Below are 23,256 nucleotides of genomic sequence, written 5' to 3' on the forward strand. Positions count from 1 at the left end.
AGCAGGATTTGAGTAAACAAGAGCATTAGCCTTGGCGGTTGCCATGGAGATGAAAATTAGAGTTAGCAGAGCACATAGGAGGATGTGAGAGAAAAGAGAGCCTCGCCTCCCTGGACCACAAAATGTCAGATCATGCAGTACACTCAAAACCACTATAAGCTATAGGTGGGAGGGTTCCCAGAACATAAATTATCTGCTGGGGAAGGGCCTTAGGGTGGAAAACTTCACAATGGGAAGGATTGATTTTCATACAGCTATCATTCATGGGCTCCAATATTGGCCATCTCAAGTTGATTTTAAAAATAAGAAGGTAGACCTTTTTGTAGGCCGTCATCATTTATTCCCAAAGAATGCATATTAAGTATCAGTGATGTTTCAAAAAAGAGAACAAAAACACAAGAACCAAGTTCATCTCTTTAATCATACTGCCAAAAGGATTTGGTGAGGTGATTCTCTATTTGGCTACCAACTGCCCCCTCCCTCCCCACAAAATAAACTGTGTACCCCCAAAATTGTAATTCCATGCACTTCCCTCTTTGGTAAAAACTTCTATTGATATTACTGTTAATGATCACAAATATAGAGTATTTTTTGGCCACTTAAACACAGGGTTAGGTTGAGGACTCATGAGGCAGAAGCCTTTCCTTTCGACACCATTATATCAGTAAGACGCATGGACATTTATATAATTTTTTTATATCTTTATTTTTATTTTGAGTATTTTCCCATAGTTATGTTTCATATTCTTTCCCTCTCCCCCAAACCTCCCTAACCCCCCTTAGCCAACACACAATTCCACTGGGTTTTACATGTATCACTGGTTAATATGGACATTTATATAATAATTCAATAAAAGAGTTGGAAAAATAACCTCGTTCATAGGAAGGTATGGTTTGTTGGAAGGCCCTTAGAACACTGAATGTGTTTCCTTCCCAAGTACCATTCCAGGGGAAGATTTGGAGGTGGCTGGGAGCTTAAATTACAGAGTTTCCTACCTAGCAGGTATGTCCTGATCCTGAGGGTTCCAGTTTCGGATAGAAGGTGAAGCCAGAATTTTAGATCAGAGAAGGAAGCTAGAGCCTGAAATAACCAAGCTTGGAAGAAGTTTCAATTCCAGAATCCTGAGCTACCTCATAGAACAACGGTCGGCAACCTTTTTGGCTGTGAGAACCATAAACGCCTGTGGAAGGAGGAGGNACCTGAGGAAAGTCTTTAAGATAGCAACATCTCAAGGGTCAATTGAATCAGCATGAGGGAGGGGATTATCAGAGCTCTCAGCCCCCAGACCATCTAGTAAACTAGTAACAACCCAGAAAATATGCCAAAAATAGCATCAAGGAAGGAATGAAGTTTAAGAGGATACAACAACTTCCCAGAAAACAGAGCATACCTCTGATTAGATAGGAAAAATAAGCAAACCACCAAATAAGCAGCTAACATTAAAGACTTTTTATGGAGGCAAAGAGCAAGGTGCAGACACAAAAGGGGACAGTGAAAGCAAAGGGAAACACATGCAAAGTCCAAAAAAATATGGAATGGACAAAGAGTCTGGAAGAGTTCAAAAAAGATTTCAAAAACCAACTAAGAGAGGTAGAGGAGAAGTGGGAGAAAGAAATGAAAGTGGTGCAAGGAGAAAGGAAAGTGATGCAAGAAGGAAGGAAAGTGATGCAAGAAGAAATGAAAGTGATACAAGAAGAAAGGAAAGTGATACAAAAAGAAATGGGCCAATTGAAAAAAGAGAACCAAAAACTGACAGAGGAAAACCAGGCCATAAAAATCAGAATTGACCATCTAGAAACTAATGATTTCATAAGAAATCAAGAAACAATAATGAAGAATCAAAGAATACAAAAACAAAGGAAAACATGAATTATCTTATTGAAAAAAACAAGAGACCTAGAAAACAGATCTAGGAGAAACAAGAGAATTATTGTACTACCTGAAAGCCACGATGATGACAAAAACCTTGGATATCATATTACAATCAAATGTAATAGACTTTTCTACTAGCAGCAATGCAATGACCCATGACAATCCAAAGGAACTTGTGAGAAAGAATGCTGTCCGCATCCAGAGAAAGAGCTGTGGAAACGGAAATGCATTAAAAAATATATGATTGATCATGTAATGTGATACGGATATGATTGGGGTTTTGATGTTAAAGAATCGCTCTACTGCAGATATGAATAACATGGAAATGGTTTTTGAACAATGATACATGTATAACCCAGTGGAACTGCTTGTCAGATTTGGGAGTGGGGAGGAAAGAGCTGGGGGAGGTCATGAATCATGTGACCATGGAAAAATATTCTAAATTTAAAAAGGGAAAAAAATAAAAATTTTAAAAAAGAATATTTTTCCATGTTTAAATATCCCAATTTCTAATGGAAAGTGGTGCTGGAATATTATATCAGAGAGGGTTCTTATATCCTCCAATATCCAAGCTTGGAGAAAATTTCAAATCCATAATGTTTAGCTGGATAAAACTATAGAAGTTAGAATGTCAGAGTTGGGAGGGACTTGAACAATGGGAAAAATTGAAATCCTGAGAAAAGAAATTGTTAGAAGCAACAAGAGGATTTTAGTATACATTATGTCAGGCTTGGGAGAAGCCATGAAGAAAAGAGTGAGAGATTTAGAAGAGCATCTAGTGGAAGAAGGTGGAAGACCTCTGAACATAAAAGGTCATTTTTGGAGGGTCATAAAAACCACCATACATAGTAGCCAGCAAAACTCAGAGAACATAAATAATAGGGTTTTATTTTCATACATATTCTTAGTGAGCCAAAATGTTGTCTAGCTCTAGGTAGTATAAAAAGGGTAGATTTTTCTTTTGAGAGTAATAACTGATTCCAATTTCATTTGCATTTTATAGTAGAAATTGTTTTCTTTAACCCTCAACTACAGCTCCAAAAGGGTAATGTGAAAGTGTTATTTTTTGGTTAACCTAAAACCACAAAACAAAAACAAAAATCTTCAAAGCTATATGTGAAAACAAATACAATCCCTTTCTTTTTTAATTGATATTCACATTACTATCAATGATAATGAATATAGACTATTTTTCACCAAAAAACTCCAAGATGATATATTTGAAGAATTATAAGGGATATTCCTCATTTTCTATTTCAATATTTCTGTAAAACCATGTACTTTGTAATAAATATGGGGAAAAAAGTGGGGGGGGGGGAAACCTTTCAGGTCATGGGAGAGGGCAGCCTTAACCAAAAATGTCAGTTCTTAGAGGGTCATTGGGACTAGGAATATCTGGATTTCTAGGTAAATTTCAAGGAATTATGTTGGAAGTGGCCTTGATCTTAGAATACAGAATTTCCTATCCTATTTTGCAGTGGAAAATAAGGCCAAAATTTTAGGTAAGAGTGGGGCTCACAGAATTTAGAACGTCTAAAGCTTAAAGGAAATTTCCAATCCTGAATCCTGAGCTGGATGTGACTCTAGAACAGTGATGGCAAACCTATGACACGCATATCAGCACTGACACATGTAGCCATTTTCAATGAAATGTGGCTGCATACAGAGAAGTACGGGGCTGTATGCCAAGGATGAAACATTTGCTGTTGTGTAGTGTAGACACTCTGTGCACTATAGATGACAATTCTGCCTGTATTAATTTACCTATTTTGGTTTATTAAATACAGATATTACAATTATACATTTTTGTTACATAAACTATAAATATCGCAAAATTATTTTTTTTCTCAAAGTGACGCACCACCCGAGTTAGGCTCGTTTTTTTGTGGTTTTTTTTTGGCGAATTTTGATACACCAAGCTCAAAAGGTTGCCCATCACTGCTCTAGAAGATGGAATGTCAGTATTGGGAAGGACTAGAACAGATGGATTAGGAGATGTTCACAGGTTGAGAATGGACATTGTCAAAAGCAGGAAGATTTTAACACACAGAATGTCAACCTTGGGAGTAGCCCTGGAGAAGACACTTAGGAAATCTTTTATAAGAAGGGATAGCAGAGCAAGGACAGCTACTTGCACACAAAGGGCTCAGATTCATTGAAACTAAAAACTTCCATAACTGGGAGTGCTTTGACAAAATAAAGTATTTCTTCTGGAAGGATTTTTAGAATAGAAAAGTTCATAAAATGCCAAGGATTTATTTCCATATATGTCCTTAGTGGCCAAAATATTGGCCAATTCCAGGCAATTTAAGAAATAAGAATGTATATTTTTCATATGAGATTAATCATTTATTCCAATTACTTTATATTACACAGTGGTGATACTTTAAAAAAATTTCATATCCTCAACCACACAGCCAAAATGGTGTGAATACTAATTCCCCATTACCAAAGAACTCCCCACAACCCTAGACAGAAAAGAGCAAGTGAGAAGAGATGTCCAGGGTCCTGAAATGAATGTTTTTAGTTCTAGAATTGAACATAAAGAATGTTAGGCTTTGGAGTAGCCAGAAAGAAGAGAATGAGAGAAATACAAGAAATATTTGTAAGAAGAAATATCAGAGCAAAATGGCCCGTCAGATCTTGGAATGTCCCCCATACTACCATATTTGATAGCAAGGACAGCTCTGAGAACATAAATCATGTGTTCTACAGGTAGCTTTAGAGCGGTAAATATTACCAATGATGGGATTTATTTCTGTATATATTCTTAGTAATCACTTCTCAGCCTTTTGGTTAAGATCAAGTGCATATATATTCTTAGTGGACCAAAATAGTGGCCATTTCTAGGTAATTTAGAAAAAAAAAAGAAAAGAATAAATTTTTCAAAGGAGATTTATAATTTATTTCAATTAGATATATACTACATATATATATAATAAATGTATCTATTAAGTATATTATATGTGTGTGTATGTGTATTAATTGTCCAGTGGCAATTTCTTTATTAAAAACCATTTTTCGGGGGCACCTAGGTGGCTCAGTGGATTGAGAGCCAGGCCCAGAGATGGGAGGTCCTGTGTTCAAGTCTGACCTCAGACACTTACTAGCTGTGTGAACCTGGGCAAGTCAATTAACCCCGGTTGCCCAGTCCTTGCTGCTCTTCTGCCTTAGTATTAATACACAGTATTGATTCTAAAACAGAAGGTAAGGGTTTAAAAAAACATTTCCAAATACATAGCCAAAAGCATATGGTGAAAGTACTGATTACTTTTTCACCAGCTTAAAAAAAACACAAAACATGGGAGCAGCTGGGTAGCTCAGTGGATTGAGAGCCAGGCCTAGAGACGGGAGGTCCTGGGTTCCAATCTGACCTCAGACACTTCCCAGCTGGGTGACCCTGGGCAAGTCACTTGACCCCCATTGCCTACCCTGACCACTCTTCTACCTATAAGCCAATACACAGAAGTTAAGGGTTTAAAAAAAAAACACAAAACAAAACCCTTTACACTAAAACAAAGATAATCCCAGGGAGTTCCTTCCTTTGTAAAGATTGCTAATGAGATCACTATTTATATGGAGAGAGTCATTTTGGACAAAAAGGAAGTGTGTCCCATTCTGTGGACTTATAAGGGACATGACTTTATGATTCAATATCATTATTTCAGTAAGAACCATGTGCATTGAATGTAATAAGAATCCAATTTGAAAAAAACATTTAATCTTCTAGATCAAAGATCTTTAGATCCAAAAAAGGTCAGGTTTGGAAAGTTTCTTAAATCACTAAATGTCTGGGCTTCCAAGTAACATTCAAGGAGGGAATAAAGAAGGTGACTGAGAGGCTAGAACACACCTAGTTAGGAGGTAAGTCTCATTTCACTGTCTTAATTTGTTTTAAAACAGGGAGGGCACTTAGGCCTGGGAATGTTTAAACTTGAAGGATATTTGAAATCCCCAATCCTGGGGTGAATGAAGCTGGAATGTCAGTGTTGGGAGGGTCTAGGGCAGGGACAGTGGGAGATGTTGCAAGAGACTGGGGCTTGCCAGGTAGGAAAGGATGAGAGGGGTAAGAACAATTTGGAAAAGGATTTTCAAGTCAAGGAGAGCTCTAAGAACACAAAAGTTCAGATCTTGGAATATCTTGAAAACTACCATATGTTACAGAGCCGAGGTAGGGAGCTCTGAGAACATAAATGATCTGCTCTGGGAGATTGCTCAGAAGATAAAAGCCAAAATATTAGCTAGCTCTCTTTAAATTAAAAAAATAAAATAGATTTTTTTCATACAAGGATAATCACTTATTGCAACTTTATTATAGATTAGCCTAGTGGTGATATTTTAATATTTTAATTTAAAATTTTAAAGTTTTTTAAAAATTTCATAGCCTCAACTACTCAAACAAAAGGGTATGGTGAAAGTACTGCTTATTTTTTTTGGCTATCCAAAGAAACTATCCCCCCAAAACACTACCAACGATGAGATTCCATGTAGTTCCTTCATTAATAAAGACTACTCTGGATATTGCTAATAATCCCAATGCATATAGCATATATTTGGAAAAAAATGTTGTCATGTAGATAAGTATATGTATTTCGAAATCATCGTATTGATAAGGGATATACGGACTGTTCGAAGGGGGAGGGAAATACCTAGTTGATCATAGTAATCATAGTAGGGTAAAGCCTCAGACCAAAAAAAGTCAGGAGTGGGAGGTTCCTAGAATAGTGAGTATCTGGTCCTAGAGATGCCCTTAAAGAGAGAAATTTGGAGGTAGGAAGGAGGTTAGAATGTAGCATTCAAGAGATAGTCTGGTAGTATGGGGTCTGTATAGCAGAATAGGGATTGTACCCGAAAGGATATCAGAAGTGGAAAGTCACTTAGAACAGGGATTGTCTGAGATTTGCATCATTTCAAAATCAAGAATGCCTGATGTGGATGGAGCCATTGATGTTAGGCCAAAGCCTAACAGCTTTGGGAGGGACGTTAGAAGACAGCATGCAAGAGATGTCCAAAGCTTGAGAAATCCCCAGAACCAGTGGGACCCCAAGACATGAAAGGTTAGGACTAAGAGGAGCCATGGAGTAGAGATTGGCAGAGATAGGAGAGGACAGAGAATAAGCAACATTGGAGCTGGGAGAGTCCTTAGAACCCAGAATGAATGGCCTTAAAGCCAAAGAATGTCAGAGTTGGGTATGCCATGAAAAGGTAAATCTAATATCATTGCTAGGAAGGAAATGTCTTGATCACATACAAAATGAGCCAAAGGGAAGGGCAAGATAATTTGAAAGACAGGAAGCCAATTTATTTTGGGGAAAAGAAGAGTCGTTCATATAAATGTAATTTATATCAGCACAGCAGTAATGCTTTGAATGCAAACCTAGGTCTTCTAACTCCCCGAAAAATGGGCAAGGGCAGTGGCCAATTTAGCTGAAATCAACTAGGAGGGAAAAAAAGAAATCAAAGAGTTATAATACTTTGTAGTCTCTTCATCAGGTAAAAACCAGTATTGATATTCCCCTTTATGACAATGACTATGGACGATTTTTGAACAAAATTTAGATGTTAAGTCTACAGAATGAAAAGAGAATTGATTGTGCTTTGAAATCAGTGTAATGATAGACACAAGTGAACTGTACTGAAATCAATAGAATTGGCAAAAATGAAAAGAATAAATGAACCCTTTGTAGATCCAAGAGTCTTAGTCACTAGAATGCCAGGTCTAGAAGTCTCCTTAGAGGGTGACATATCTTGGCTTCCAGATAATTTTCAGGGAAGAATTTGGGGGATGGCAGAGGTCTTCGACTACAGACTTTCCACACTGAAAGTCAGAATGTAGGTTGAACAGAGAAGCCAGAATATCAGATCTGGAAAAGAGTCTAGAATGACTAAACCTGATGAAAATAGTGAATCCATAATTCAGAGCTAAACAAGGCTTTAAAATCTCCAATATGAGGGATTTTAGAACTGAGAAAATGGGAGAAATTAATAGGCTGAGAATAGTAATTGCCAGAACCAGGGTAATTTTAGTACTAAGAATGTCAGACTTGAGTAGACATGGAAAAGAGAATGAATGAGGTAGATGATGAGTCCTTAGAAGAAGGGATATCAGAGCAAGGAAAGTCCTTAGAACATAAAAGGTCAGAACATGGAGGGTTTGATAGCGGAGCCTGGGCATAGAAAGTCTGAGAGCATAAATCATCAGCCCCAGAAGGAGCAATTAATGGAAAATACCATTAGTAAATACTGATTTATTTAAATATATACTCTTAACTATCCAAAATATTGGCCAGATCTAGTTAATTTAATAAAATATGAAGAAAGACTTTTCCTCTGAGACTAATAATTTATTGAAATTTATTATAGATTAACCCAGTGGCGATGCTTTGAAAAAAAACTCACCTCAACCACACAGCCAAAGGATTTAGTTCAAATAGTGACTATTTGGGGCTATGGGGGGGGGGAAGTCTCTAAATCCAAAACACTTGTTTCCGTGTCCTTTCAAGAAGGAATGTTGGAGGTTGCTGAGTTTAGATTTCAGAATTTCTCACGTAGGGATAATTCCTGCCTTCGAATGTCCCAATTTGGAATGAAAAGTGAAGCCAGAATGTTAGTTCAAAGTGAATACTTGAAACCTAGAATGTCTGAGCTTGAAAGGAATTTCTAATTCAGAATCCAGAGCTGAATGAGGTTTTAGAAGCTGGAATGTCAGTGTTGGGAGAGACTGGAACAGAGAGAGTTAGAAGATGTTCAGAGCCTGAGAATGGAAATTGTCAAGAAGCAGAAGGATTTTATGAAACAAAATGTCAGGCTTCAGAGTAGCTATGGAGAAGAGAGTAAGAGATTTAGAAGAACCTTGAATGTAATGGTGCACTTCCAGGTAACTTTTACAAGGGAACAGCTAAAAATTCAGAATTTCCTAGCCAGGAAGCTAAGTGCCACCTCTGAATTTGGGATGAAAAGTTAAGCCAGAATAACAGATCACAGAGGGCGCTTAGAACCTAGAAAAATAAGTACACGAATGCACTGTTGGTGGAGTTATAATCTATTCCAACCATTCTGGAGAATAATTTGGAACTATGGCCAAAGGTCTATAAAAGTATACATACCCTTTAACCCAGCAATGCCACTACTAGATCTGTTTACCAAAGAGATCAAAGAAATAGGGGAAAGACCTGTATGTACAAAAATGTTTATAACAATTCTATTTGTGGTGGTGGCAAAGAATTGGAAATTGAAGGGATGTCCCTTAATTGGGGAATGGATGAACAAATTGTGGTTTGTAATCATGATGGAATAGTATCACACTATAAGAAATGTCGAGAAGGATGGTTTCAGAAGAACTCATATGACCCGATGCAAAGTTAAGTGAGCAGAATCAGGAGAACATTGTGCATAGTAACAGATGCTGTAACAATGATCAACACAGTAATGCAAGACAATTCCAAAGGATTCATGATGAATTCATACTGTCAACTTCCAGAGAAAGAACTTATGAACTCAGACTAAAGATTGAAGCATCCTTTTTTCAATTTATTTTTTTGAAACATAGCTAATATGTAAATATGTTTCATATGACTAATGACTAGAATGGCAAGAGTGGGAAATGTTCAGAGGCCGAAAATGGAAATAGAAGTAGGAGAATATAAGTATACAGAATGGAAGACTTTGGAGTAGCCATGGGAAAGAGCATGAGAGAGATCAGAGGTTCTTTAGAAGACCAGTTATCAGTGAACCAAAATATTAGTCAGTTCTAGGTAATTTAAAAAAGCAAAAAGATAAATTTTTTTGTATGAGATCAAGACTTATTCCCATTTAATTTACATAGTCTGATGCTCTAAAAAACTCACTTCCTCAGCTATTCAACTTAAAGAATATGGCGAAAGTACTGTTTATTTTTTGGCCAGCCAAATTCCCTTTCCAAATGAAATTCCATGCAGTCCATTCTTTGGTAAAGACTATCATGACTATTTGTTTGTTTGTTTGTTTGTTTTTAAACCTTAACTTCTGTGTATTGGCTCCTAGGTGGAAGAGTGGTAAGGGTAGGCAATGGGGGTCAAGTGACTTGCCCAGGGTCACACAGCTGGGAAGTGTCTGAGGCTGGATCTGAACCTAGGACCTCCCGTCTCTAGGCCTGGCTCTCAATCCACTGAGCTACCCAGCTGCCCCAATCATGACTATTTATATTAGTGATAATGACTATCAAGCCTATTTGCACACAACAAAATTAAATGTTACATAAAGAGGAATTATAAAGAACTGCATTTATGTTTAAATATCAGCATATCAGTTAGACCCATGTGCATTGTGATGATAATCATTGTTGGGAGGGTCTAGAACAGAGAGTGGTAGACGTTCATGGGTTGAGAATAGAAATTGTGTAGTGCCATTTTAGCAAATAGAATGTTAGGCCAGGGCTAGGAAGTAGCCATGGAGAAGAAAATGATAGAGTCAGGAGACCACTTAGAAAAAGAGATGTCAGAAAGAGGAGAACCATTAGAACCTAGTTTATCAGACATAGAAATGTCCTCAATAGCATATGTGATTGCAGGGAAGGACTTTAGAAGATAAAATAAAAAAAATCATCAGTTCTAGAGAGTTACTAGGATAGAAAATCTCATAAATTAGAAAGTTTTATTATATATTATTATTGGCCCCAAATAATGGCCAATTCTAATTAAATTTAAAAAAGAAGAAAGTTCATTTTTCATATGTCAGCAATTGTACGGATATATATGTATACACACACACACACACACACATATATGTACATACACATATACATATACAATTTGGCAACAATTGGTGGTGATTTTTTTTTAATCTCATGTTCTCAACCATAATATCTAAAGAGTGTGGTGAAAGTACGGTTATCCCTTCCACATCATGACTTTCACCATCTTGGCTTTGCTATATTGTGGGTTGGCATAAGAAATTAAATGAGAATTTGGGGGGAGTTTTGTGGAAGCCGCAGATGACACAGAAAAAGCTCAGATACTCAGACTTGCCTATTTAACCCCAAATCTACAACAAGGTACTGCAAAACAGCCCATAAAAGAAAAAGAAACAATTCAGACGTCTTCTCTGGTACGAAGGGAGAAACAAAACATTTTATGAGGATTTTCCTGATGGCAGGGGGCACTGTGCCTCTAGCCCCCATGATGTAGAAAGGATAACTATACTGATTATTTAATGGCCAGTCAGGAAAAAAATCCCAAACTCAAAAACCTGTACATGGAAAATAATCTAACTCCATTTAATTTTTTTTACTAAAGACTGCTATCAATATTACTGTTAATAATAATTAGTTTCAAGTATTTTTTGGCTACAAAGACATGTTGTGGGAAGCTAGGTGGCTCAAAGGATAGAGAGCCAAGCTGGAGATGAGAGGTTCTGGGTTCAAATACAGCCTCGTGTACTTTCTAGCTATGTAACCCTGGATAAGTCACTTAACCCTCACTGCCTAGCCCTTACTGCTCTTCTGACTTGGAGCCAATACCTAGCATTGATTCTAAGATGGAGGGTGAGGGTTTAAAAAAAAACAACTTCAGATATTATGTATTAAGGTCATATACAAGGGTGGGAGACTTCTGTTTAGAAATCATAATATCAGTAAGATGCATGTGCATTTTCATAACAATCCAATAGAATTTAAAAACTAAAAAAATTATAGATTATATGAGGCTTTGGTCTTAGAACCAAAAAGTATCTTGGAATGGCCTTAGAATACTGAATGTTTGGTCTTTGTTTTCCAGGCACCATTCAAGAGGAAAAGGTGGAGTTGGTAGGATGCAGAATACAGAATTTCCGAGCTAAGAGGCAAGACCTGTGTCTGAAAATACAAATATGGTGTGGAAAGTAAAGCCAAAATATTAGACTGGGAAGGTCACTTAGAAACAAGAATATCTGAACTTGCAGGTAATTTCTGATCCAGATTTTCCTGAGGCCATAGAAGGTACCAGGTTAGTGTTGAGAGAGACTTAGAACAGAGAGAGAAGGAGATATTTGGAGACTAAGAATAGAAATTGTCTTAACGATGGGATTTTAGGACTCAGAATGTCAGGCCTGGCAGTAGCCATGGAGAAGAGAATGAGAGAGGTAGGAGAGCACTTAGAAGAAAGGTTATCAGAGCAGCAAGAGACCTTAGAACACAAAGTGTTCAGATCTTGAATGTCCTAAAAACTTTATATGCCATAACTAGGAGTTCTCGCAGAACATAAATCATCTGATTGAGAAGGAAATAGAATAGATAATTTGGAATGGAAAGTAAAGCTGGAATATTAAATCAGGGAGAGCACACTTAGAACCTAGAATGTCTGCAATGGAAGGAAATTCAGAATCTAGAATTTTAGGAACTGTAGAAGGTGGAATGTCAGAATTGGGAGCAAATGTCAGAGTTGTTCCGAGGCTGAGAATCAAAATTGTCAGAAACAATGGGATTTTACTACAGAGAATGACAGGTTTTGGAGAAGCCAAGGAGAAGATAATGAGAAAGAGGGAACATTTCAAAGAAGGGATTTTAGAGGAAGGAAACCCTTTAGAACACAAAAGGTCAGATCTTAGTATGTCCTAAAAATTTTTGTATCTTGTAGCTGAGAGGGCTCTGAGAACATAAATCATCTGCTCTAGAAGAAGGGCTGAAGCCGTCCAGCAGCTTCACGAAGATTCCTCGTGGGTTGGACACTTAGAAAGGGGAACCAAGGACTGAGTGAAAATGGGTTACGGGTTAAGGATTAATGGAAAGAGAACATAAGGTGAGAATAAAGATACACAGACACAGAAAGTTTTGGCATAAGGTAGACAGACAGCGAGTAAGCTCTGATGGTCAAGAGCTTCATGGTTAGGAGCTCTGATGGTTGAGAGCTCTCTTGCCAACTGATGTCTTGTCACTTTTATTGGGGTTACAACAGTATGGGGGGAAGGGGAGAGGCTGGTGGCCTGATACATTAACATTATGAGGTAAAAAACATAAAATGCAAACTGCCAAAACCTAAAACAATAAGTAGAGCTAAGATCAGGATCCAGATCAGATATGCCTAAGGCATCTACTGATGTTTGATACCTATGTTAACTGATCATTGAAGGAAAAGTAAGGAGACTGAGATAACTGACTCTCTTCTGGGGTGTAGCCTTAGGGAAGGGCTAGGGATTTGGCAAGGTCCACGTTCAATTTGACTCAAGATTGCAGGGATCAATCATTAGCAGTATAAGAGTTAAGTTTTTGAATACTTCTTAAAATAATATCACAATTAATGTATACCTGGATTGCTACAGGGGCTAGGATGGAAAATCTAATAAATGACAAAGATTTATTTTCATATATATTATTAATGTACTAAATATTGGCCAGATCTAGTTAAATAAAAAAAAACACAAGAAGAAAATCAATTTTATGTGACTTTAATAATTTGACCCCTTAACAAAACCCCCAAATCTCACATTTTCAACCATACAGCCAAAAAAGTATAGTAAAAGTAATTTCTGTTTTTTGACCAGCCAAAAATGCCCCCCACAAATTTAAAACAAACAAACAAACTTCATATAGAAACAATGTAATTCCTTCCTTGGTAAAGACTCCTACTGATACTAGTATTATTGATAACGATTATAGAAATATTTCTGATCACAAAAACAAATTTTTATATAAAGAGGACTTATGACAGGGGCTAAGACTTGTGTTTCAAAATGGATACATCAGTAAAAAACACGTGCACTGTAATAACAATCCAATAATCTAAAATTTAAGAAACAAAAAATACCATAATCTTATAGATCACAGGAAGGTATTTCTTTAGATTTAAAAATGACATGTCTTGAAATATCCTTAGTACACTGAATTTCTGGGCTTTCAGTGACCATTCGAGGGGGAAATTGGGATGTATCTGGGAGCTCAGAATATAGCATTTCCAAGCTAAGAGACTCTGACTATCCTAACTGTGAGTGAAAAGTGAACTAAAATTGATGCCAGAATTGATGAGGGGGAAGGTACTTAGAACCTAAAATTTTTGAGGTCGAAGGAAATTTCTAATCTGGAATCCTAAAGTAGACGAGGCTATAAACTCCAGTGTCTGAAATGTGAGTGACTAGAACAGAGAAAGCCAGTGATGTTCTGAGGGAGTGGAATTTTAGAATACAGAATGTCAGGCCTAACAGTAGCCATGAAGAAGAAAAAATAGCATGGTTATAAAAGCACTTAAAGGAAGGGATATCAGAGAGCAAAGCTCTTAGAATGCAAAAGGCCAGATCTTGAAGTCTCCTAAAAACCATCATATGTGATAGCTGGAAGGACTCAGAACATATATCATCAGCTCTGGAAAGGTCCTTGTGAATATTTTGGCCCACTAAGAAAATCTCTTAGATGGCAAGGATTTATATTCATATATATTCTTAGTGGGCCAAAATATTCACAAGTGCCTAGTTTTTCACTCAGAGACAGAGAAGAGGCTTTATGTTTGGTACATGGAATTTGGAATATGGTTACAGAATAAAGGCACTTGCAGAGGAAAATCAAATATAAAATACAGGATTAAGAATTCTCTTACTTCCAAGGAAGAAAATTGGTGGCGGCCAGGAGTGCCAAATATAGAATTTCTCATTAGGATATAAGTCCCACCTCTAAATGTCCCAATGTGAAATGGAAAGTGAGGCCAAAGTATTAGACAAGGCAGGGGCTTAGAACCTAGAATATCTGTTGTTTGGTCATTCAGTTGTGTCTGACAGTTCATGATAGAGAGCCAGGCCTGGAGAATGGGAGGTCTCGAGTTCAAATCTGACCTCAAACAATTCCTAATCAACTAAAAAGCTAGTGGAAATAATCAACAACTTTAGCAAAGTTGCAGGATACAAAATAAACCTACATAAATCATCATCATTTCTCTATATTTCCAACACATCACAGCAGCAAGAGGTAGACAGAGAAACACCATTTAAAATCACCCTAGACAGTATAAAATACTTAGGAATCTATCTGCCAAGACAAACACAGGAATTATACGAATACAACTATGAAACCCTTTCCACACAATTAAAACTAGATCTAAACAATAGGAAAAATATTAATTACTCATGGGTAGCATGAGCTAACATAATAAAAATGACCATCCTACCCAAATTAATTTACTTATTTAGTGCCATACCTATCAAAGTACCAAAAAACTTTTTTACTGAACTAGAAAAAATATAACAAAGCTCATTTGGAAGAACAAAAGATCAAGGAAAATAATGAAAAAAAATGTGAAGGAGGGGGACCTAGCAGTACCAGATCTTGAACTGTACTATAAAGCAGCAGTCATCAAAACAATATGGTACTGGCAAAGAGACAGAAAGGAGGATCAGTGGAATAGACTTGGGTAAGGTACCTCAGCAAGACAGTATATGATAAACCCAAAGAGCCCAGCTTTTGGGACCAAAACCCACTATTTGACAAAAACTGCTGGGAAAATTGGAAAACAGTATGGAAGAGATTGGGTTTAGATCAACATCTCACACCCTATACCAAGATAAATTCAGAATGGTTGAATGACCTGAATATAAAGAAGGAAACTATAAGTAAATTAGGTAAGCACAGAATAGTATACTTGTCAGATCTTTGGGAGGGGAGGGATTTTAAAACCAAGCAAGAGTTAGAAAAAATTACAAAATGTAAAATAAATAATTTTGATTATATTAAATTAAAAGGGTTTTGTACAAACAAAACCAATGCAGCCAAAATTAGAAGGGAAGCAACAAATTAGGAAAAAATCTTTATAATAAAAATCTCTGACAAAGGTCTAACTACTCAAATATATAAGGAGCTAAATCAATTGTATAAAAAACCTAGTCATTCCCCAATTGATAAATGGGCAAGGGGCATGAATAGATAATTTTCAGATAAAGAAATCAAAACTATCAACAAACACATGAAAAAGTGTTCTCAATTGCTTATAATTAGAGAAATGCAAATCAAAACAGGTCTGAGATACCACCTCACACCTAGCAGATTAGCTAACATGACAGCAAAGTGGTGAATGTTGGAGGGGATGTGGCCAAATTGGGACACTAATGCATTGCTAGTAGAGTTGTGAATTGATCCAACCATTCTGGATGGCAATTTGGAACTATGCTCAAAGGGCTATAAAAGACTGTCTGCCCTTTGATCCAGCCATACCACTGCTGGGTTTATACCCCAAAGAGATCATAAGGAAAAAGACTTGCACAAAAATATTTATAACCACGCTCTTCATGGTGACAAAATATTGGAAAATGAGGGGATGCCCTTCAATTGGGGAATGGCTGAACAAATTGTGGTATATGCTGGTGATGGAATACTATTGTGCTCAAAGGAATAATAAACTGGAGGAATTCCATGTGAACTGGAAAGACCTCCAGGAATTGATGCAGAATGAAAGGAGCAGAACCAGGAGAACATTGTACACTGATACACTGTGGCACAATCGAACATAATGGTGTTCTCTACTAGCAGCCATGCAAGAATCCAGAGCAAGGGTGAGGGACTTATGAGAAAGAAAACTAGCCACATTCAGAGGAAGAACTGTGGGAGTAGAAACACAGAAGAAAAACAACTGCTTGGACACATGGGTTGATGGGGACATGATTGGGGATGTGGACGCTAAACAATCACCCTAGTGCAACTATCAATAATATGGAAATAGGTCTTGATCAACGATACATGTAAAACCTAGTGGAATTGCATGTTGGCTACGGGGGGGGGGGCTGTTTGGGGAGAGGGAAAGAACATGAATCATGTAACCATGGGAAAATATTCTAAATAAAAAAAATAATAAACAAAAAAACCCCCACAATTCCTAATACTGTGACCCTGGGCAAGTCACTTACCTCTTACCACTCAGTATTGATTCTAACACAGAAGGTAATGGTTTTTTAAAAAAAGGCAGTAGGATTTTAGTAAGACTTGGGAGTAGCCATGGAAAAGAGAATGAGAAAGTGATAATGGCACTCAGAAGGGATATCAGAGCATGGATAATTCTTAGAACACAAAAGGTCAGAGCTTAGAATGTCCTAAAAACCCCCATATGTGATGGCTGGAGGAGCTCTGAGAATATAAATCATCTTCTCTGGAAAATCCTTTAGAATGTAAAATATCTTAAATGAGAAGGATTTATTTTAATAATATTCTTAGTAGGCCAAAATATCATTCAGTTCTTATAAATTAAAAAAGAAGAAAGTAGACTTTTCATATAAGACCAACAATTTATTGCAATTTAATACAGATTAGCCTGGGGGTGATTTTAGAAAAAAAAAAAAAAAAAAACCTCTTACATCTTCAATCACATAGTCAGAAGGGTATGGTGAAAGCACTGTTTATTTTTGGCTACCAAAATAACCCCAAAGATATACCACCAACAATACAATTTCATGCAGTTTCTTCCTTGACAAAAACTGTTCTTGATATTGCTGCTAATCATAATAGAAATGGTATATTTTTAGAAAAAAATGTGTTGTTATGTTCACAGGCTTTAAAGGGACACCAATTGTGCTTTGAAGTCATTGTTTTGATAAAGCAGATGTGTATTGTTAAAAGAAAGGGAAGAAAAAGTCTGGCCTGTCATAACAGGATGAGGCCTTTCCAGTGATGGTGAACCTTTTAGAGACCAAGCGCCCAAACTGCAATCCTCATACTACATGTGAGCCCCTCGCTTTACCCCAGTCAGGGAAGGGAGGAAGCGCTCCCACTGGGCTGCTGGGCAGAGGGGCAGGTCTTGTGAGAAATGTCCTCAGGCATACATGGAGAGGGAGAAGGGAGCAGCCTCCTCAGGCATGTATGCCATAGGTTCACTAGCATGGCCTTAGAGCATAAAATGTTAGAACTTAAAGGTTACTAGGACGTGGAACACCTGGTCTTGTGCCCTTTAAGGGAAAATTTTGAGGTGGGAGAGAATTTAGAATATAGGATTTAAGAGGTGGTCTGGCAATGTGGATTCCGAATGTCAGAACAAGGATTGTACGTAGAAGTCAGAATATCAGAATTGGGAGGTGGATTCCAACAGCTTTTATTTGAGTTGTATGGGATTTCCAAACCAAGTTGGGGACACTAGAACATGTCCTAGATGCATGTAGAATATAGCAAGTGATAGATACCCAGAGGCTGAGAAAAGACGTTTTCAAATCCAGTGGGATGCTGAGACAGAGAAGGTCAGGACTGGGAAGAGCCATAGAACAGAGAATGACAGAGAATTGGGTGTGCCAAGAAATGGTGAATCTTTAGCTCTCTATTACCACTGGGAAGGAAGTTTCTTGGTTATGTATAAAATGGATTGAAGTATAGAGAAGGAGCAAATCATTTAAAAGCCATTATATATTTTAGGGAAGAGAAAAATCATTTGTATAATATAATTCATATTAGCACAGCAGTGATGTTTTGAATGCAGACTCAGGTCTTCAAACTCACAGATAAATAGGCATGGTTCAAGGACGGTGCCTTATTTAGCTAAAATCAAGAAAGAGAAAAGAAAGAAAACAAAGTTATAATACTCTATAGTCCCTTGATCAGGTAAGACAAGTACTGCTATACCTCTCCATGACAGTGATTGTGGAGAATTTTTGGACAAAATTTAGGTGTTAAGTCCACAGAATTAAAAGGAAAATGATTGTGTTTTGACATCAGTGTAATGATGATCAGGCATAAGTGAATCGTACTGAAATCAGTAGAATTGGAACAAGTGAAAAGAATAAGCAAACCCTAGAAGGTTGTAGCCTTAGATGCTAGAATGTCAGGTCTGAAAGTGATCTTAGAACCTAGCATGCCTGAGCTTCAAGCTGATTTTCAGAGAGGAATATGGAAGATGGCAGAGATCTTAGAATACAGACTTTCCTAAGTAGGATGGACATAGCGAATGTTAGAAGGAGGGCTGGACAGAAAAAGCCAGAATATCGGATATGAAAGAACACACAGAACCTACAATGTTTGAGCTTGAGGAAAATATCAAATCCAGAATCCTGAGCTGAATGTGGTTTTAGAACCTCCCATGTCAGAATTAGAGAGATTTTAGAATAGAGAAGAGAATGGGAGAAATTCAGAGGCTGAGAATGAAACCAGCTAGAAACAATGGGATTTTAGCAAACAGAATGCCAGCCAGGCAGTAGGCATGAAAAAGAGAATGAGAGAGTGAGAGAGACCTCTTAGAAGAAGAGATATCAGCGCAAGGAGAGCCTTTAGAGCCTGAAAGGTCAGAAATTAGATTTTCCTCAAAAGAAAAAAAAATGTGGTAGCTGAGGGACTCTGAGAACATAAATTGTCAGTTCCGCAAGGGACTTAATAAGGGAAATGCCATAAATGGCAAGTATTTACTTAAATATATACCTTTAATGGCCAAAAATATCGGGCAGTTCTGGTTAATTAAAAATAAAGGGAGGGGCAGCTGGGTAGCTCAGTGGATTGAGAGCCAGGCCTAGAGATGGGAGGTCCTAGGTTCAAATCCGGCCCCAGCCACTTCCCAACTGTGTGATCCTGGGCAAGTCACTTGACCCCCATTGCCTACCCTTATCACTCTTCCACCTATAAGTCAATACACAGAAGTTAAGGGTTTAAAATAAAAAAAATAAAGGGAGAGGGGGCAGCTAGGGAGCTCAGTGGATTGAGAGCCAGGCCTAGAGAAGGAGGTCCTGGGTTCAAATCTGACCTTAGACACTGTCGACAAGGAATCTAGAGACCCCAAACTTGTAGCTTAGTGAGGTATGATGAACCCCAAGTTTAGAAATAGTTTGTAGGTTGGAGACCCCCAAAAGCTTGTGCTTGTTCCCTGTTCCCCTGAGAATCCACCCAGAAGGGAATCTCAGGCTAGCAGTTGCAGACTGAATAATGGACCCCAGGGTAAATGCTAAATACCCTTTTGTCTTGGGTAGTCTTCCCCATTGTATCAAAGACCCTTCCCAGGAAGACACACCTGGGCAGAGACCATTACTTTAGAATCCATTGTGTAAGCAGTCCCTTTCCCTACACCCTAGCCTCTAGCTATGATCCCTTTCTCTAGCTTGATTGTATCCTGTCAGTATAATGTCAATCATCTTCCCCAGCCCCTGGATCTTCCCAAATGGTATATAAGTTCCCCAATTTCCTTTGTTCCTGGGAGTGGTCATCTAGCGCGGTGGCACTCCCAGGGGGATCAGGGAGCAGAGCGAAGCAGTGTTCCTTTAGGCTCTGCCCAAGGCGCAGCTCTGCAGAAGAGGCCAGGTAGCCCTGCTCCCCCTTTCCTTTGATTAAAGAGTGGTTTTAGGATTATTTAATAGTTCTGTGTTTTTCTAAGTTAACAAATGGAGGGTCCCCAGCGAGATTCGAAGTCCCAGCGGCCTGAGCCGCCTGCTAACAAGGACTCCAAGACGTGAGGTACCCACACAGCCCATTTGGGATTGAGTCAGGAGTCCGCTTAGCGGAGTGACCAGGCAAGTGGCTCTCGGAGCAAAGGACTGGGTCGCTCATATTTGGGGCGATCCACTCTTTGATTAAGGGGGTTGTAAGCAACAGTCCGTGGACCTACGGAGAGTTGCAGAACCAGAACCAGCCCGGGGGTGTCTGGAATCATGGGAAACAGTAAATCTGTAGGCCCAGGAGGTGGAAATAACCAACAGTCCGAAGAACCACCTACCAATACGGAGGCAAGAGATATGTTTTCAAAGTATGGCCCTAATGCATGCTAATATCTAGATAAATGGCAAACGGCGACAAAGCCCAATCCCAAGGTAAGCTGGCCAAAATGGAGTCTAGTTCAACCCACTACAAGCTCCGAGTGTGACCAGGTATTAGAGTGTGTGTGTTGTTGCATGGAAAGTGGGTGAAGCATGTCTGGAGTAGAAAAGCAAGGAGAGGATTTCAGAGGTGTGAATGGCGGCTGAAAGCTTTGAATGGGAAGCTGAGCTGGAGTGGGGGAGCCTGAAGGTACATTTAAGTGGATTAAATGGAGAAAGTTGCTTCATGAACTGAAAAGCCCAGGTTTAAGGGTTTAAAGTTTTAAATGGCTGTAAATTTTTTCAAAAGAGCGTTCAGAAGTAAAGACGGTTCATTTTTGGTCACTGTGTCATTGTAAAATGACAAGATATGGTTAGGGAAAGGCTTGGTTTTGAATGGGAAGGAAACTGAAGGATTTTAAACTGACCAACAATTTTCCTCTTTAGGCCAAAAGGAAGGCTTTTGAGGCCAGGCTGAGAGAAAGGTAATTTGGAGCCAAGGACAGAGTAAGAAGATAGAAGGGAATGGGACAGGTACTCTGATTTAAAGGTAATTTTAGCTTTTCCCTAGTAATCCAAAGTTTTGGGTCGAGAGAAGTTTTATGGGTTTTAAAAGGAATCATGAAATATAACTTGATTTTTGGAGGGGTTTTTTTTAGGTAAATTTCCAGAGTGCAACCATTACAATAGATTAGTTTTTGTTTTTAAAAGTCCAGGGAATCCTAGTTCCTATATATAGGGAATTGAGTTTTACTTTTTGAGTGGAGAGAACTAATCCGATTTGGCATTTATTTATTTTGTGAGCATTATTTTTCTGATAGATGGTCATGGGCACATGACCGATATTAGAGAAAGGAATTTCTCACCTGGGAAAATTCTTAAGAAATTTCTAGGAATGCCCTGCATTTTACTACCCCAGTTCTGGAGTGTGGGAGAAGTGATTAGAACTTATTAAGGTCAAGTTTGCTATAAGGCTTGTCAAAGGGATTTTATTCACAACCCCTGGAGCACCTTTATCTAAAGACTAGGAACCAACTAGGTACGTAGGAGCCAAAAGCATGGACAAGATTCAGAATCCGAATCTGAAAGATTCTCTGAAGAAGACAACTATGAGAAATTCGAACGAGCCCCAAGATGCCACTGGAACTGATAAGTATCACCTTTCTTAATTGCTCTCATTTGGCCTTTCAAATTTCTGTAGCCGTTAAAACTTTGCCATTTTATTTACCCTAAGAATTATACTTGCCCCTAAGCAAAGACTCTTAAGTAAATTTAGCTAAAGTAGGGAAAGTTTAAAATGGTAGCATTTTACTTTAAGAGGCTTGAGAGTAGTAATAACTGCTAGATTTGAGAATTCACAGCAGATTCCAAAGTGCTAGTTCAGTATTACAGAACGTGTTTGTCTCAAAGTAGTATCAGAAGAATTCAGGAAAGAAATGATGGAGCCTAGAAATTTGTTAATAAGCAAAGAAAGTTCATTTTAAACCCTGAGCATGGCTAGAGAGAATCTCCATCTAAGGAGAATTGTATGGGAAGGAAGATAATTGGGAACAGAAATGCTATGGAGGAAATTGGTTATGGATGCAGTCACAAGGCGAATGGAAGGGCTGAGAAATGGCTAAGCTAAGTTTCTGTCAAGTTCTACAGGTGACTGACTGCCAATCATGACCAATTTATGCATGGCATTAATCCAAATTATGGGAGCCTCTCCCTCATTTTAAGTTACTTCCCGCTTTTCTCCTGTTTTAGCAATTTTCTGTAATCATGATGAAGGAAGCCTTAGAAAGGCAAGGCCTAGAATATGGAAATTGTGAAGGCAAATGGAAAATATTTGGCCATTGTGAATGAGGTTAGCAGATTAGAGGTCCCTTTTCCTAAAAGGAGGAAGAATTTAGGTGATAAGGGAAATCTGGAAAAATATTAGTGTCAATGAGAAAGGGAAGGGAAAGGGAAGCAAAACACATAAATAGTAGATTCTAAGCAGTATTTTTAATAAACAGGGTTCAGAAAGAACACTGACTTTCTCCCCAGTAACAGTAAAGTTTATACATCAAGAAGACTAAAGGCAGAAAACGAATGAGATAAGGAAACTTTTGTGACTAGGGAATGCTACTCAAATCACCTACTGACTAGGTCTAAGTTCAATGGTAAAGGAGCCTTATTGCCAATGAATAGATACTTGAGGAAATCGAAAAATGTACCCCAAACTAATTTGGTTAAGGAAATCTCAAGTTAACTGCCTAAGCAAGAGAATTATTTTCACAAGAATTTTTTTATCTACAGACTTTACATTAGCTGACTCAGTTACAACATTTTTTTCCTACAAAGTAATAGGCATGATAATTTAAGTAGTTAAGAGGTGAATGAAAAACTTTTTAAATCCCCAGCATCTCAACCTCCCCAAAAGAGGGTGTGTGAGAGGTTTTGAAATTAGGAAAATTTAGAAGCATTTTCAATCTTGAGAATTTTTGGAGTTAATTTTAAATTGAGATTTTTAAAAATTGTTTTGAAGTTAACATTGTCAGTTTTTCATATGTCATCATAGAATATTTAATTAGAATTTTTCCTTGAATTAGATGATATTTTGATTTTTGGTCACTGAATGGAGGAGAGACTACTTTCAGATTTACAAGCCCTGATTAACCTGTGATGTGGATTTATTTTTGCTTTTATATTTCTATAGTTTGTAGGGTTGATTTTTATATA

General features: G+C 37.8%; 1 long non-coding RNA gene across 1 annotated transcript in view; it reads left to right on the forward strand.

The window, feature by feature from the left end:
- Positions 1 to 11,781, forward strand: part of LOC123253403 — a 37,651-nt gene extending 25,870 nt beyond the window's left edge. Inside the window, exon 3 of the long non-coding RNA XR_006506608.1 lies at positions 11,625 to 11,781. This is a non-coding gene — a long non-coding RNA (uncharacterized LOC123253403). The remainder of the gene's footprint in view (positions 1 to 11,624) is intronic.
- The last annotated feature ends 11,475 nt before the right edge of the window (positions 11,782 to 23,256 follow it).

This window comes from Gracilinanus agilis, chromosome X, assembly GCF_016433145.1.
Source record: "Gracilinanus agilis isolate LMUSP501 chromosome X, AgileGrace, whole genome shotgun sequence".
Classification (NCBI taxonomy): Eukaryota; Metazoa; Chordata; class Mammalia; order Didelphimorphia; family Didelphidae; genus Gracilinanus; species Gracilinanus agilis.